This window comes from Prionailurus viverrinus, unplaced genomic scaffold (genome assembly GCF_022837055.1).
Source record: "Prionailurus viverrinus isolate Anna unplaced genomic scaffold, UM_Priviv_1.0 scaffold_90, whole genome shotgun sequence".
NCBI lineage: Eukaryota > Metazoa > Chordata > Mammalia > Carnivora > Felidae > Prionailurus > Prionailurus viverrinus.
In genome coordinates, this window is record NW_025927652.1 from 1 (window position 1) to 12,485 (window position 12,485).

The 12,485-nt window shown below is 72.9% G+C and overlaps 10 non-coding genes across 10 annotated transcripts; all 10 read right to left on the reverse strand.

Moving 5' to 3' along the window:
• Nucleotides 1–396: 396 nt before the first annotated feature.
• On the reverse strand, nucleotides 397–515 carry LOC125160055 (5S ribosomal RNA). The gene has a single exon (XR_007150114.1). It is a non-coding gene; the product is annotated as a 5S ribosomal RNA (ribosomal RNA).
• A 1,156-nt stretch (nucleotides 516–1,671) lies between these two features.
• LOC125159993 (5S ribosomal RNA) lies at nucleotides 1,672–1,791 on the reverse strand. Its single transcript, XR_007150053.1, has one exon. It is a non-coding gene; the product is annotated as a 5S ribosomal RNA (ribosomal RNA).
• Nucleotides 1,792–2,952: 1,161 nt separating this feature from the next.
• On the reverse strand, nucleotides 2,953–3,073 carry LOC125159999 (5S ribosomal RNA). Its single transcript, XR_007150059.1, has one exon. It is a non-coding gene; the product is annotated as a 5S ribosomal RNA (ribosomal RNA).
• A 1,149-nt stretch (nucleotides 3,074–4,222) lies between these two features.
• On the reverse strand, nucleotides 4,223–4,341 carry LOC125159917 (5S ribosomal RNA). The gene has a single exon (XR_007149979.1). It is a non-coding gene; the product is annotated as a 5S ribosomal RNA (ribosomal RNA).
• Nucleotides 4,342–5,495: 1,154 nt separating this feature from the next.
• On the reverse strand, nucleotides 5,496–5,614 carry LOC125159928 (5S ribosomal RNA). Its single transcript, XR_007149990.1, has one exon. It is a non-coding gene; the product is annotated as a 5S ribosomal RNA (ribosomal RNA).
• Nucleotides 5,615–6,774: 1,160 nt separating this feature from the next.
• On the reverse strand, nucleotides 6,775–6,893 carry LOC125159939 (5S ribosomal RNA). The gene has a single exon (XR_007150001.1). It is a non-coding gene; the product is annotated as a 5S ribosomal RNA (ribosomal RNA).
• A 1,154-nt stretch (nucleotides 6,894–8,047) lies between these two features.
• LOC125159950 (5S ribosomal RNA) lies at nucleotides 8,048–8,166 on the reverse strand. The gene has a single exon (XR_007150012.1). It is a non-coding gene; the product is annotated as a 5S ribosomal RNA (ribosomal RNA).
• A 1,160-nt stretch (nucleotides 8,167–9,326) lies between these two features.
• Nucleotides 9,327–9,445, reverse strand: LOC125159962 (5S ribosomal RNA). Its single transcript, XR_007150023.1, has one exon. It is a non-coding gene; the product is annotated as a 5S ribosomal RNA (ribosomal RNA).
• A 1,149-nt stretch (nucleotides 9,446–10,594) lies between these two features.
• On the reverse strand, nucleotides 10,595–10,713 carry LOC125159973 (5S ribosomal RNA). Its single transcript, XR_007150034.1, has one exon. It is a non-coding gene; the product is annotated as a 5S ribosomal RNA (ribosomal RNA).
• Nucleotides 10,714–11,864: 1,151 nt separating this feature from the next.
• Nucleotides 11,865–11,983, reverse strand: LOC125160000 (5S ribosomal RNA). Its single transcript, XR_007150060.1, has one exon. It is a non-coding gene; the product is annotated as a 5S ribosomal RNA (ribosomal RNA).
• Nucleotides 11,984–12,485: the final 502 nt, after the last annotated feature.

Genomic DNA, 12,485 nt, shown 5'->3' on the forward strand with positions numbered 1-12,485 from the left:
CCTCACCGCACCCCCCCCACCCCTCCGTGCGTGCGGGTGCAGTGTCAGGAAAGGTGCAAAGCTGGGGCGTGGCTTCCAGCCGGTGCAGTGGGATTTAGCCTGGTGCGGGCAGTGGGGAGCGGGGAGCGGCGAGCGGTCCCCTTGTGAAGTGCCGTGGGGTGTGCGGTGTGCGGGCTCGGGGGGCGGGGCGGGGCTCGGGGGGCGGGGCCAGGCTAGGCTAGGCCAGGCCAGGCCGCTTTGCCGGCCCGGGAGGAGCTGAGGGAGCAGTGGGCGGGGTGTGTTTGGCCCCAGGAGACGCGCTCCCCGGGGAGAGAGGGACACACGGAGGGAGGGGGGAGGGGCGGCGGGCGCCAAAGGAGAGGTCAAGGAGGCCAGAGGCAAAAGGCAAAAGGCAAAAGCCTACAGCACCCGGTATTCCCAGGCGGTCTCCCATCCAAGTACTAACCAGGCCCGACCCTGCTTAGCTTCCGAGATCAGACGAGATCGGGCGCGTTCAGGGTGGTATGGCCGTAGACGCCGGCGGCTGCCGCTGGGCGCCTCAAGAGCCTGCTCCACGCGTCCCAAGCCCAGCGGGTGCCGCGCTTCACCCATGCACGCGCCTGCCTGCCTACCTGCCTGCCTGCCTGCCTGGCTGCCGCCGCCCTCCGCCGCGGGCCCCGGGCGGGTGGCGGAGGCGGCGCAAGAGGACCCTGGCAAGGCGCTGTGGCGCAAGCCCCGGCCTTCACCGATCCCGGGACTCTTGCACGCTGCTCCCGGCTTGGCCCCACGCCCGCCTCCGCTTCCATCCCGCACCGCACCGCACCGCATCGCACCGCACCGCACCACGTCGGCCGCTCACTGGGAAGAGGGTGGAAGCGAGCGTGGGGCATCCGGCCGGCCTTTCCTTCTGGGCCCCCCCCCCCCCCACACCCCGCCGGGTTCTCAGCGCCTCCTCCCCAGTCCCAGGGCGAGCGCAGCCAGCCCCCCCAACCCCCCCGCCTTTCATTCCCGTCCGCCCCACCTGGTGCAAAGCCACCCCGGAGGCCCCAGCGCCCCCAGAGAACATCACCAGCCCGAGCCCGCTGCCCTAGCTGGGCCTCGCCAAACGCCGGGGGGCCCTGGGGATGAGGGCTCGAGGGAGGGAAGAGGTCCGGGACCCAGGGAGCCCAGGCCCGTGGCGGAGTCCGAGTGTGGGGTCTCGCTGCCCCGCCCTCCCCGCCCGCTCCTGGGTTCTTGTATCCACCCAGCCAGCCCCCACCCTCCAGTCCCCAGGCGCCAGCCCCCGGTCCCGCCCTCACCGCACCCCCCCACCCCTCCGTGCGTGCGGGTGCAGTGTCAGGAAAGGTGCAAAGCTGGGGCGTGGCTTCCAGCCGGTGCAGTGGGATTTAGCCTGGTGCGGGCAGTGGGGAGCGGGGAGCGGCGAGCGGTCCCCTTGTGAAGTGCCGTGGGGTGTGCGGTGTGCGGGCTCGGGGGGCGGGGCGGGGCTCGGGGGGCGGGGCCAGGCTAGGCTAGGCCAGGCCAGGCCAGGCCGCTTTGCCGGCCCGGGAGGAGCTGAGGGAGCAGTGGGCGGGGTGTGTTTGGCCCCAGGAGACGCGCTCCCCGGGGAGAGAGGGACACACGGAGGGAGGGGGGAGGGGCGGCGGGCGCCAAAGGAGAGGTCAAGGAGGCCAGAGGCAAAAGGCAAAAGGCAAAAGCCTACAGCACCCGGGTATTCCCAGGCGGTCTCCCATCCAAGTACTAACCAGGCCCGACCCTGCTTAGCTTCCGAGATCAGACGAGATCGGGCGCGTTCAGGGTGGTATGGCCGTAGACGCCGGCGGCTGCCGCTGGGCGCCTCAAGAGCCTGCTCCACGCGTCCCAAGCCCAGCGGGTGCCGCGCTTCACCCATGCACGCGCCTGCCTGCCTACCTGCCTGCCTGCCTGCCTGGCTGCCGCCGCCCTCCGCCGCGGGCCCCGGGCGGGTGGCGGAGGCGGCGCAAGAGGACCCTGGCAAGGCGCTGTGGCGCAAGCCCCGGCCTTCACCGATCCCGGGACTCTTGCACGCTGCTCCCGGCTTGGCCCCACGCCCGCCTCCGCTTCCATCCCGCACCGCACCGCACCGCATCGCACCGCACCGCACCACGTCGGGCCGCTCACTGGGAAGAGGGTGGAAGCGAGCGTGGGGCATCCGGCCGGCCTTTCCTTCTGGGCCCCCCCCCCCCCACACCCCGCCGGGTTCTCAGCGCCTCCTCCCCAGTCCCAGGGCGAGCGCAGCCAGCCCCCCCAACCCCCCCGCCTTTCATTCCCGTCCGCCCCACCTGGTGCAAAGCCACCCCGGAGGCCCCAGCGCCCCCAGAGAACATCACCAGCCCGAGCCCCGCTGCCCTAGCTGGGCCTCGCCAAACGCCGGGGGCCCTGGGGATGAGGGCTCGAGGGAGGGAAGAGGTCCGGGACCCAGGGAGCCCAGGCCCGTGGCGGAGTCCGAGTGTGGGGTCTCGCTGCCCCGCCCTCCCCGCCCGCTCCTGGGTTCTTGTATCCACCCAGCCAGCCCCCACCCTCCAGTCCCCAGGCGCCAGCCCCCGGTCCCGCCCTCACCGCACCCCCCCACCCCTCCGTGCGTGCGGGTGCAGTGTCAGGAAAGGTGCAAAGCTGGGGCGTGGCTTCCAGCCGGTGCAGTGGGATTTAGCCTGGTGCGGGCAGTGGGGAGCGGGGAGCGGCGAGCGGTCCCCTTGTGAAGTGCCGTGGGGTGTGCGGTGTGCGGGCTCGGGGGGCGGGGCGGGGCTCGGGGGGCGGGGCCAGGCTAGGCTAGGCCAGGCCAGGCCAGGCCAGGCCGCTTTGCCGGCCCGGGAGGAGCTGAGGGAGCAGTGGGCGGGGTGTGTTTGGCCCCAGGAGACGCGCTCCCCGGGGAGAGAGGGACACACGGAGGGAGGGGGGAGGGGCGGCGGGCGCCAAAGGAGAGGTCAAGGAGGCCAGAGGCAAAAGGCAAAAGGCAAAAGCCTACAGCGACCCGGGTATTCCCAGGCGGTCTCCCATCCAAGTACTAACCAGGCCCGACCCTGCTTAGCTTCCGAGATCAGACGAGATCGGGCGCGTTCAGGGTGGTATGGCCGTAGACGCCGGCGGCTGCCGCTGGGCGCCTCAAGAGCCTGCTCCACGCGTCCCAAGCCCAGCGGGTGCCGCGCTTCACCCATGCACGCGCCTGCCTGCCTACCTGCCTGCCTGCCTGCCTGGCTGCCGCCGCCCTCCGCCGCGGGCCCCGGGCGGGTGGCGGAGGCGGCGCAAGAGGACCCTGGCAAGGCGCTGTGGCGCAAGCCCCGGCCTTCACCGATCCCGGGACTCTTGCACGCTGCTCCCGGCTTGGCCCCACGCCCGCCTCCGCTTCCATCCCGCACCGCACCGCACCGCATCGCACCGCACCGCACCACGTCGGGCCGCTCACTGGGAAGAGGGTGGAAGCGAGCGTGGGGCATCCGGCCGGCCTTTCCTTCTGGGCCCCCCCCCCCCACACCCCGCCGGGTTCTCAGCGCCTCCTCCCCAGTCCCAGGGCGAGCGCAGCCAGCCCCCCCAACCCCCCCGCCTTTCATTCCCGTCCGCCCCACCTGGTGCAAAGCCACCCCGGAGGCCCCAGCGCCCCCAGAGAACATCACCAGCCCGAGCCCGCTGCCCTAGCTGGGCCTCGCCAAACGCCGGGGGCCCTGGGGATGAGGGCTCGAGGGAGGGAAGAGGTCCGGGACCCAGGGAGCCCAGGCCCGTGGCGGAGTCCGAGTGTGGGGTCTCGCTGCCCCGCCCTCCCCGCCCGCTCCTGGGTTCTTGTATCCACCCAGCCAGCCCCCACCCTCCAGTCCCCAGGCGCCAGCCCCCGGTCCCGCCCTCACCGCACCCCCCCACCCCTCCGTGCGTGCGGGTGCAGTGTCAGGAAAGGTGCAAAGCTGGGGCGTGGCTTCCAGCCGGTGCAGTGGGATTTAGCCTGGTGCGGGCAGTGGGGAGCGGGGAGCGGCGAGCGGTCCCCTTGTGAAGTGCCGTGGGGTGTGCGGTGTGCGGGCTCGGGGGGCGGGGCGGGGCTCGGGGGGCGGGGCCAGGCTAGGCTAGGCCAGGCCAGGCCGCTTTGCCGGCCCGGGAGGAGCTGAGGGAGCAGTGGGCGGGGTGTGTTTGGCCCCAGGAGACGCGCTCCCCGGGGAGAGAGGGACACACGGAGGGAGGGGGGAGGGGCGGCGGGCGCCAAAGGAGAGGTCAAGGAGGCCAGAGGCAAAAGGCAAAAGGCAAAAGCCTACAGCACCCGGTATTCCCAGGCGGTCTCCCATCCAAGTACTAACCAGGCCCGACCCTGCTTAGCTTCCGAGATCAGACGAGATCGGGCGCGTTCAGGGTGGTATGGCCGTAGACGCCGGCGGCTGCCGCTGGGCGCCTCAAGAGCCTGCTCCACGCGTCCCAAGCCCAGCGGGTGCCGCGCTTCACCCATGCACGCGCCTGCCTGCCTACCTGCCTGCCTGCCTGCCTGGCTGCCGCCGCCCTCCGCCGCGGGCCCCGGGCGGGTGGCGGAGGCGGCGCAAGAGGACCCTGGCAAGGCGCTGTGGCGCAAGCCCCGGCCTTCACCGATCCCGGGACTCTTGCACGCTGCTCCCGGCTTGGCCCCACGCCCGCCTCCGCTTCCATCCCGCACCGCACCGCACCGCATCGCACCGCACCGCACCACGTCGGGCCGCTCACTGGGAAGAGGGTGGAAGCGAGCGTGGGGCATCCGGCCGGCCTTTCCTTCTGGGCCCCCCCCCCCCACACCCCGCCGGGTTCTCAGCGCCTCCTCCCCAGTCCCAGGGCGAGCGCAGCCAGCCCCCCCAACCCCCCCGCCTTTCATTCCCGTCCGCCCCACCTGGTGCAAAGCCACCCCGGAGGCCCCAGCGCCCCCAGAGAACATCACCAGCCCGAGCCCGCTGCCCTAGCTGGGCCTCGCCAAACGCCGGGGGCCCTGGGGATGAGGGCTCGAGGGAGGGAAGAGGTCCGGGACCCAGGGAGCCCAGGCCCGTGGCGGAGTCCGAGTGTGGGGTCTCGCTGCCCCGCCCTCCCCGCCCGCTCCTGGGTTCTTGTATCCACCCAGCCAGCCCCCACCCTCCAGTCCCCAGGCGCCAGCCCCCGGTCCCGCCCTCACCGCACCCCCCCACCCCTCCGTGCGTGCGGGTGCAGTGTCAGGAAAGGTGCAAAGCTGGGGCGTGGCTTCCAGCCGGTGCAGTGGGATTTAGCCTGGTGCGGGCAGTGGGGAGCGGGGAGCGGCGAGCGGTCCCCTTGTGAAGTGCCGTGGGGTGTGCGGTGTGCGGGCTCGGGGGGCGGGGCGGGGCTCGGGGGGCGGGGCCAGGCTAGGCTAGGCCAGGCCAGGCCAGGCCGCTTTGCCGGCCCGGGAGGAGCTGAGGGAGCAGTGGGCGGGGTGTGTTTGGCCCCAGGAGACGCGCTCCCCGGGGAGAGAGGGACACACGGAGGGAGGGGGGAGGGGCGGCGGGCGACAAAGGAGAGGTCAAGGAGGCCAGAGGCAAAAGGCAAAAGGCAAAAGCCTACAGCACCCGGTATTCCCAGGCGGTCTCCCATCCAAGTACTAACCAGGCCCGACCCTGCTTAGCTTCCGAGATCAGACGAGATCGGGCGCGTTCAGGGTGGTATGGCCGTAGACGCCGGCGGCTGCCGCTGGGCGCCTCAAGAGCCTGCTCCACGCGTCCCAAGCCCAGCGGGTGCCGCGCTTCACCCATGCACGCGCCTGCCTGCCTACCTGCCTGCCTGCCTGCCTGGCTGCCGCCGCCCTCCGCCGCGGGCCCCGGGCGGGTGGCGGAGGCGGCGCAAGAGGACCCTGGCAAGGCGCTGTGGCGCAAGCCCCGGCCTTCACCGATCCCGGGACTCTTGCACGCTGCTCCCGGCTTGGCCCCACGCCCGCCTCCGCTTCCATCCCGCACCGCACCGCACCGCATCGCACCGCACCGCACCACGTCGGGCCGCTCACTGGGAAGAGGGTGGAAGCGAGCGTGGGGCATCCGGCCGGCCTTTCCTTCTGGGCCCCCCCCCCCCCACACCCCGCCGGGTTCTCAGCGCCTCCTCCCCAGTCCCAGGGCGAGCGCAGCCAGCCCCCCCAACCCCCCCGCCTTTCATTCCCGTCCGCCCCACCTGGTGCAAAGCCACCCCGGAGGCCCCAGCGCCCCCAGAGAACATCACCAGCCCGAGCCCGCTGCCCTAGCTGGGCCTCGCCAAACGCCGGGGGCCCTGGGGATGAGGGCTCGAGGGAGGGAAGAGGTCCGGGACCCAGGGAGCCCAGGCCCGTGGCGGAGTCCGAGTGTGGGGTCTCGCTGCCCCGCCCTCCCCGCCCGCTCCTGGGTTCTTGTATCCACCCAGCCAGCCCCCACCCTCCAGTCCCCAGGCGCCAGCCCCCGGTCCCGCCCTCACCGCACCCCCCCACCCCTCCGTGCGTGCGGGTGCAGTGTCAGGAAAGGTGCAAAGCTGGGGCGTGGCTTCCAGCCGGTGCAGTGGGATTTAGCCTGGTGCGGGCAGTGGGGAGCGGGGAGCGGCGAGCGGTCCCCTTGTGAAGTGCCGTGGGGTGTGCGGTGTGCGGGCTCGGGGGGCGGGGCGGGGCTCGGGGGGCGGGGCCAGGCTAGGCTAGGCCAGGCCAGGCCAGGCCAGGCCGCTTTGCCGGCCCGGGAGGAGCTGAGGGAGCAGTGGGCGGGGTGTGTTTGGCCCCAGGAGACGCGCTCCCCGGGGAGAGAGGGACACACGGAGGGAGGGGGGAGGGGCGGCGGGCGACAAAGGAGAGGTCAAGGAGGCCAGAGGCAAAAGGCAAAAGGCAAAAGCCTACAGCACCCGGTATTCCCAGGCGGTCTCCCATCCAAGTACTAACCAGGCCCGACCCTGCTTAGCTTCCGAGATCAGACGAGATCGGGCGCGTTCAGGGTGGTATGGCCGTAGACGCCGGCGGCTGCCGCTGGGCGCCTCAAGAGCCTGCTCCACGCGTCCCAAGCCCAGCGGGTGCCGCGCTTCACCCATGCACGCGCCTGCCTGCCTACCTGCCTGCCTGCCTGCCTGGCTGCCGCCGCCCTCCGCCGCGGGCCCCGGGCGGGTGGCGGAGGCGGCGCAAGAGGACCCTGGCAAGGCGCTGTGGCGCAAGCCCCGGCCTTCACCGATCCCGGGACTCTTGCACGCTGCTCCCGGCTTGGCCCCACGCCCGCCTCCGCTTCCATCCCGCACCGCACCGCACCGCATCGCACCGCACCGCACCACGTCGGGCCGCTCACTGGGAAGAGGGTGGAAGCGAGCGTGGGGCATCCGGCCGGCCTTTCCTTCTGGGCCCCCCCCCCCCACACCCCGCCGGGTTCTCAGCGCCTCCTCCCCAGTCCCAGGGCGAGCGCAGCCAGCCCCCCCAACCCCCCCGCCTTTCATTCCCGTCCGCCCCACCTGGTGCAAAGCCACCCCGGAGGCCCCAGCGCCCCCAGAGAACATCACCAGCCCGAGCCCGCTGCCCTAGCTGGGCCTCGCCAAACGCCGGGGGCCCTGGGGATGAGGGCTCGAGGGAGGGAAGAGGTCCGGGACCCAGGGAGCCCAGGCCCGTGGCGGAGTCCGAGTGTGGGGTCTCGCTGCCCCGCCCTCCCCGCCCGCTCCTGGGTTCTTGTATCCACCCAGCCAGCCCCCACCCTCCAGTCCCCAGGCGCCAGCCCCCGGTCCCGCCCTCACCGCACCCCCCCACCCCTCCGTGCGTGCGGGTGCAGTGTCAGGAAAGGTGCAAAGCTGGGGCGTGGCTTCCAGCCGGTGCAGTGGGATTTAGCCTGGTGCGGGCAGTGGGGAGCGGGGAGCGGCGAGCGGTCCCCTTGTGAAGTGCCGTGGGGTGTGCGGTGTGCGGGCTCGGGGGGCGGGGCGGGGCTCGGGGGGCGGGGCCAGGCTAGGCTAGGCCAGGCCAGGCCAGGCCGCTTTGCCGGCCCGGGAGGAGCTGAGGGAGCAGTGGGCGGGGTGTGTTTGGCCCCAGGAGACGCGCTCCCCGGGGAGAGAGGGACACACGGAGGGAGGGGGGAGGGGCGGCGGGCGACAAAGGAGAGGTCAAGGAGGCCAGAGGCAAAAGGCAAAAGGCAAAAGCCTACAGCACCCGGTATTCCCAGGCGGTCTCCCATCCAAGTACTAACCAGGCCCGACCCTGCTTAGCTTCCGAGATCAGACGAGATCGGGCGCGTTCAGGGTGGTATGGCCGTAGACGCCGGCGGCTGCCGCTGGGCGCCTCAAGAGCCTGCTCCACGCGTCCCAAGCCCAGCGGGTGCCGCGCTTCACCCATGCACGCGCCTGCCTGCCTACCTGCCTGCCTGCCTGCCTGGCTGCCGCCGCCCTCCGCCGCGGGCCCCGGGCGGGTGGCGGAGGCGGCGCAAGAGGACCCTGGCAAGGCGCTGTGGCGCAAGCCCCGGCCTTCACCGATCCCGGGACTCTTGCACGCTGCTCCCGGCTTGGCCCCACGCCCGCCTCCGCTTCCATCCCGCACCGCACCGCACCGCATCGCACCGCACCGCACCACGTCGGGCCGCTCACTGGGAAGAGGGTGGAAGCGAGCGTGGGGCATCCGGCCGGCCTTTCCTTCTGGGCCCCCCCCCCCCCACACCCCGCCGGGTTCTCAGCGCCTCCTCCCCAGTCCCAGGGCGAGCGCAGCCAGCCCCCCCAACCCCCCCGCCTTTCATTCCCGTCCGCCCCACCTGGTGCAAAGCCACCCCGGAGGCCCCAGCGCCCCCAGAGAACATCACCAGCCCGAGCCCGCTGCCCTAGCTGGGCCTCGCCAAACGCCGGGGGCCCTGGGGATGAGGGCTCGAGGGAGGGAAGAGGTCCGGGACCCAGGGAGCCCAGGCCCGTGGCGGAGTCCGAGTGTGGGGTCTCGCTGCCCCGCCCTCCCCGCCCGCTCCTGGGTTCTTGTATCCACCCAGCCAGCCCCCACCCTCCAGTCCCCAGGCGCCAGCCCCCGGTCCCGCCCTCACCGCACCCCCCCACCCCTCCGTGCGTGCGGGTGCAGTGTCAGGAAAGGTGCAAAGCTGGGGCGTGGCTTCCAGCCGGTGCAGTGGGATTTAGCCTGGTGCGGGCAGTGGGGAGCGGGGAGCGGCGAGCGGTCCCCTTGTGAAGTGCCGTGGGGTGTGCGGTGTGCGGGCTCGGGGGGCGGGGCGGGGCTCGGGGGGCGGGGCCAGGCTAGGCTAGGCCAGGCCAGGCCAGGCCAGGCCGCTTTGCCGGCCCGGGAGGAGCTGAGGGAGCAGTGGGCGGGGTGTGTTTGGCCCCAGGAGACGCGCTCCCCGGGGAGAGAGGGACACACGGAGGGAGGGGGGAGGGGCGGCGGGCGACAAAGGAGAGGTCAAGGAGGCCAGAGGCAAAAGGCAAAAGGCAAAAGCCTACAGCACCCGGTATTCCCAGGCGGTCTCCCATCCAAGTACTAACCAGGCCCGACCCTGCTTAGCTTCCGAGATCAGACGAGATCGGGCGCGTTCAGGGTGGTATGGCCGTAGACGCCGGCGGCTGCCGCTGGGCGCCTCAAGAGCCTGCTCCACGCGTCCCAAGCCCAGTGGGTGCCGCGCTTCACCCATGCACGCGCCTGCCTGCCTACCTGCCTGCCTGCCTGCCTGGCTGCCGCCGCCCTCCGCCGCGGGCCCCGGGCGGGTGGCGGAGGCGGCGCAAGAGGACCCTGGCAAGGCGCTGTGGCGCAAGCCCCGGCCTTCACCGATCCCGGGACTCTTGCACGCTGCTCCCGGCTTGGCCCCACGCCCGCCTCCGCTTCCATCCCGCACCGCACCGCACCGCATCGCACCGCACCGCACCACGTCGGGCCGCTCACTGGGAAGAGGGTGGAAGCGAGCGTGGGGCATCCGGCCGGCCTTTCCTTCTGGGCCCCCCCCCCCCACACCCCGCCGGGTTCTCAGCGCCTCCTCCCCAGTCCCAGGGCGAGCGCAGCCAGCCCCCCCAACCCCCCCGCCTTTCATTCCCGTCCGCCCCACCTGGTGCAAAGCCACCCCGGAGGCCCCAGCGCCCCCAGAGAACATCACCAGCCCGAGCCCGCTGCCCTAGCTGGGCCTCGCCAAACGCCGGGGGCCCTGGGGATGAGGGCTCGAGGGAGGGAAGAGGTCCGGGACCCAGGGAGCCCAGGCCCGTGGCGGAGTCCGAGTGTGGGGTCTCGCTGCCCCGCCCTCCCCGCCCGCTCCTGGGTTCTTGTATCCACCCAGCCAGCCCCCACCCTCCAGTCCCCAGGCGCCAGCCCCCGGTCCCGCCCTCACCGCACCCCCCCACCCCTCCGTGCGTGCGGGTGCAGTGTCAGGAAAGGTGCAAAGCTGGGGCGTGGCTTCCAGCCGGTGCAGTGGGATTTAGCCTGGTGCGGGCAGTGGGGAGCGGGGAGCGGCGAGCGGTCCCCTTGTGAAGTGCCGTGGGGTGTGCGGTGTGCGGGCTCGGGGGGCGGGGCGGGGCTCGGGGGGCGGGGCCAGGCTAGGCTAGGCCAGGCCAGGCCGCTTTGCCGGCCCGGGAGGAGCTGAGGGAGCAGTGGGCGGGGTGTGTTTGGCCCCAGGAGACGCGCTCCCCGGGGAGAGAGGGACACACGGAGGGAGGGGGGAGGGGCGGCGGGCGCCAAAGGAGAGGTCAAGGAGGCCAGAGGCAAAAGGCAAAAGGCAAAAGCCTACAGCACCCGGTATTCCCAGGCGGTCTCCCATCCAAGTACTAACCAGGCCCGACCCTGCTTAGCTTCCGAGATCAGACGAGATCGGGCGCGTTCAGGGTGGTATGGCCGTAGACGCCGGCGGCTGCCGCTGGGCGCCTCAAGAGCCTGCTCCACGCGTCCCAAGCCCAGCGGGTGCCGCGCTTCACCCATGCACGCGCCTGCCTGCCTACCTGCCTGCCTGCCTGCCTGGCTGCCGCCGCCCTCCGCCGCGGGCCCCGGGCGGGTGGCGGAGGCGGCGCAAGAGGACCCTGGCAAGGCGCTGTGGCGCAAGCCCCGGCCTTCACCGATCCCGGGACTCTTGCACGCTGCTCCCGGCTTGGCCCCACGCCCGCCTCCGCTTCCATCCCGCACCGCACCGCACCGCATCGCACCGCACCGCACCACGTCGGGCCGCTCACTGGGAAGAGGGTGGAAGCGAGCGTGGGGCATCCGGCCGGCCTTTCCTTCTGGGCCCCCCCCCCCCCCACACCCCGCCGGGTTCTCAGCGCCTCCTCCCCAGTCCCAGGGCGAGCGCAGCCAGCCCCCCCAACCCCCCCGCCTTTCATTCCCGTCCGCCCCACCTGGTGCAAAGCCACCCCGGAGGCCCCAGCGCCCCCAGAGAACATCACCAGCCCGAGCCCGCTGCCCTAGCTGGGCCTCGCCAAACGCCGGGGGCCCTGGGGATGAGGGCTCGAGGGAGGGAAGAGGTCCGGGACCCAGGGAGCCCAGGCCCGTGGCGGAGTCCGAGTGTGGGGTCTCGCTGCCCCGCCCTCCCCGCCCGCTCCTGGGTTCTTGTATCCACCCAGCCAGCCCCCACCCTCCAGTCCCCAGGCGCCAGCCCCCGGTCCCGCCCTCACCGCACCCCCCCACCCCTCCGTGCGTGCGGGTGCAGTGTCAGGAAAGGTGCAAAGCTGGGGCGTGGCTTCCAGCCGGTGCAGTGGGATTTAGCCTGGTGCGGGCAGTGGGGAGCGGGGAGCGGCGAGCGGTCCCCTTGTGAAGTGCCGTGGGGTGTGCGGTGTGCGGGCTCGGGGGGCGGGGCGGGGCTCGGGGGGCGGGGCCAGGCTAGGCTAGGCCAGGCCAGGCCGCTTTGCCGGCCCGGGAGGAGCTGAGGGAGCAGTGGGCGGGGTGTGTTTGGCCCCAGGAGACGCGCTCCCCGGGGAGAGAGGGACACACGGAGGGAGGGGGGAGGGGCGGCGGGCGCCAAAGGAGAGGTCAAGGAGGCCAGAGGCAAAAGGCAAAAGGCAAAAGCCTAAAGCACCCGGTATTCCCAGGCGGTCTCCCATCCAAGTACTAACCAGGCCCGACCCTGCTTAGCTTCCGAGATCAGACGAGATCGGGCGCGTTCAGGGTGGTATGGCCGTAGACGCCGGCGGCTGCCGCTGGGCGCCTCAAGAGCCTGCTCCACGCGTCCCAAGCCCAGCGGGTGCCGCGCTTCACCCATGCACGCGCCTGCCTGCCTACCTGCCTGCCTGCCTGCCTGGCTGCCGCCGCCCTCCGCCGCGGGCCCCGGGCGGGTGGCGGAGGCGGCGCAAGAGGACCCTGGCAAGGCGCTGTGGCGCAAGCCCCGGCCTTCACCGATCCCGGGACTCTTGCACGCTGCTCCCGGCTTGGCCCCACGCCCGCCTCCGCTTCCATCCCGCACCGCACCGCACCGCATCGCACCGCACCGCACCACGTCGGGCCGCTCACTGGGAAGAGGGTGGAAGCGAGCGTGGGGCATCCGGCCGGCCTTTCCTTCTGGGCCCCCCCCCCCCACACCCCGCCGGGTTCTCAGCGCCTCCTCCCCAGTCCCAGGGCGAGCGCAGCCAGCCCCCCCAACCCCCCCGCCTTTCATTCCCGTCCGCCCCACCTGGTGCAAAGCCACCCC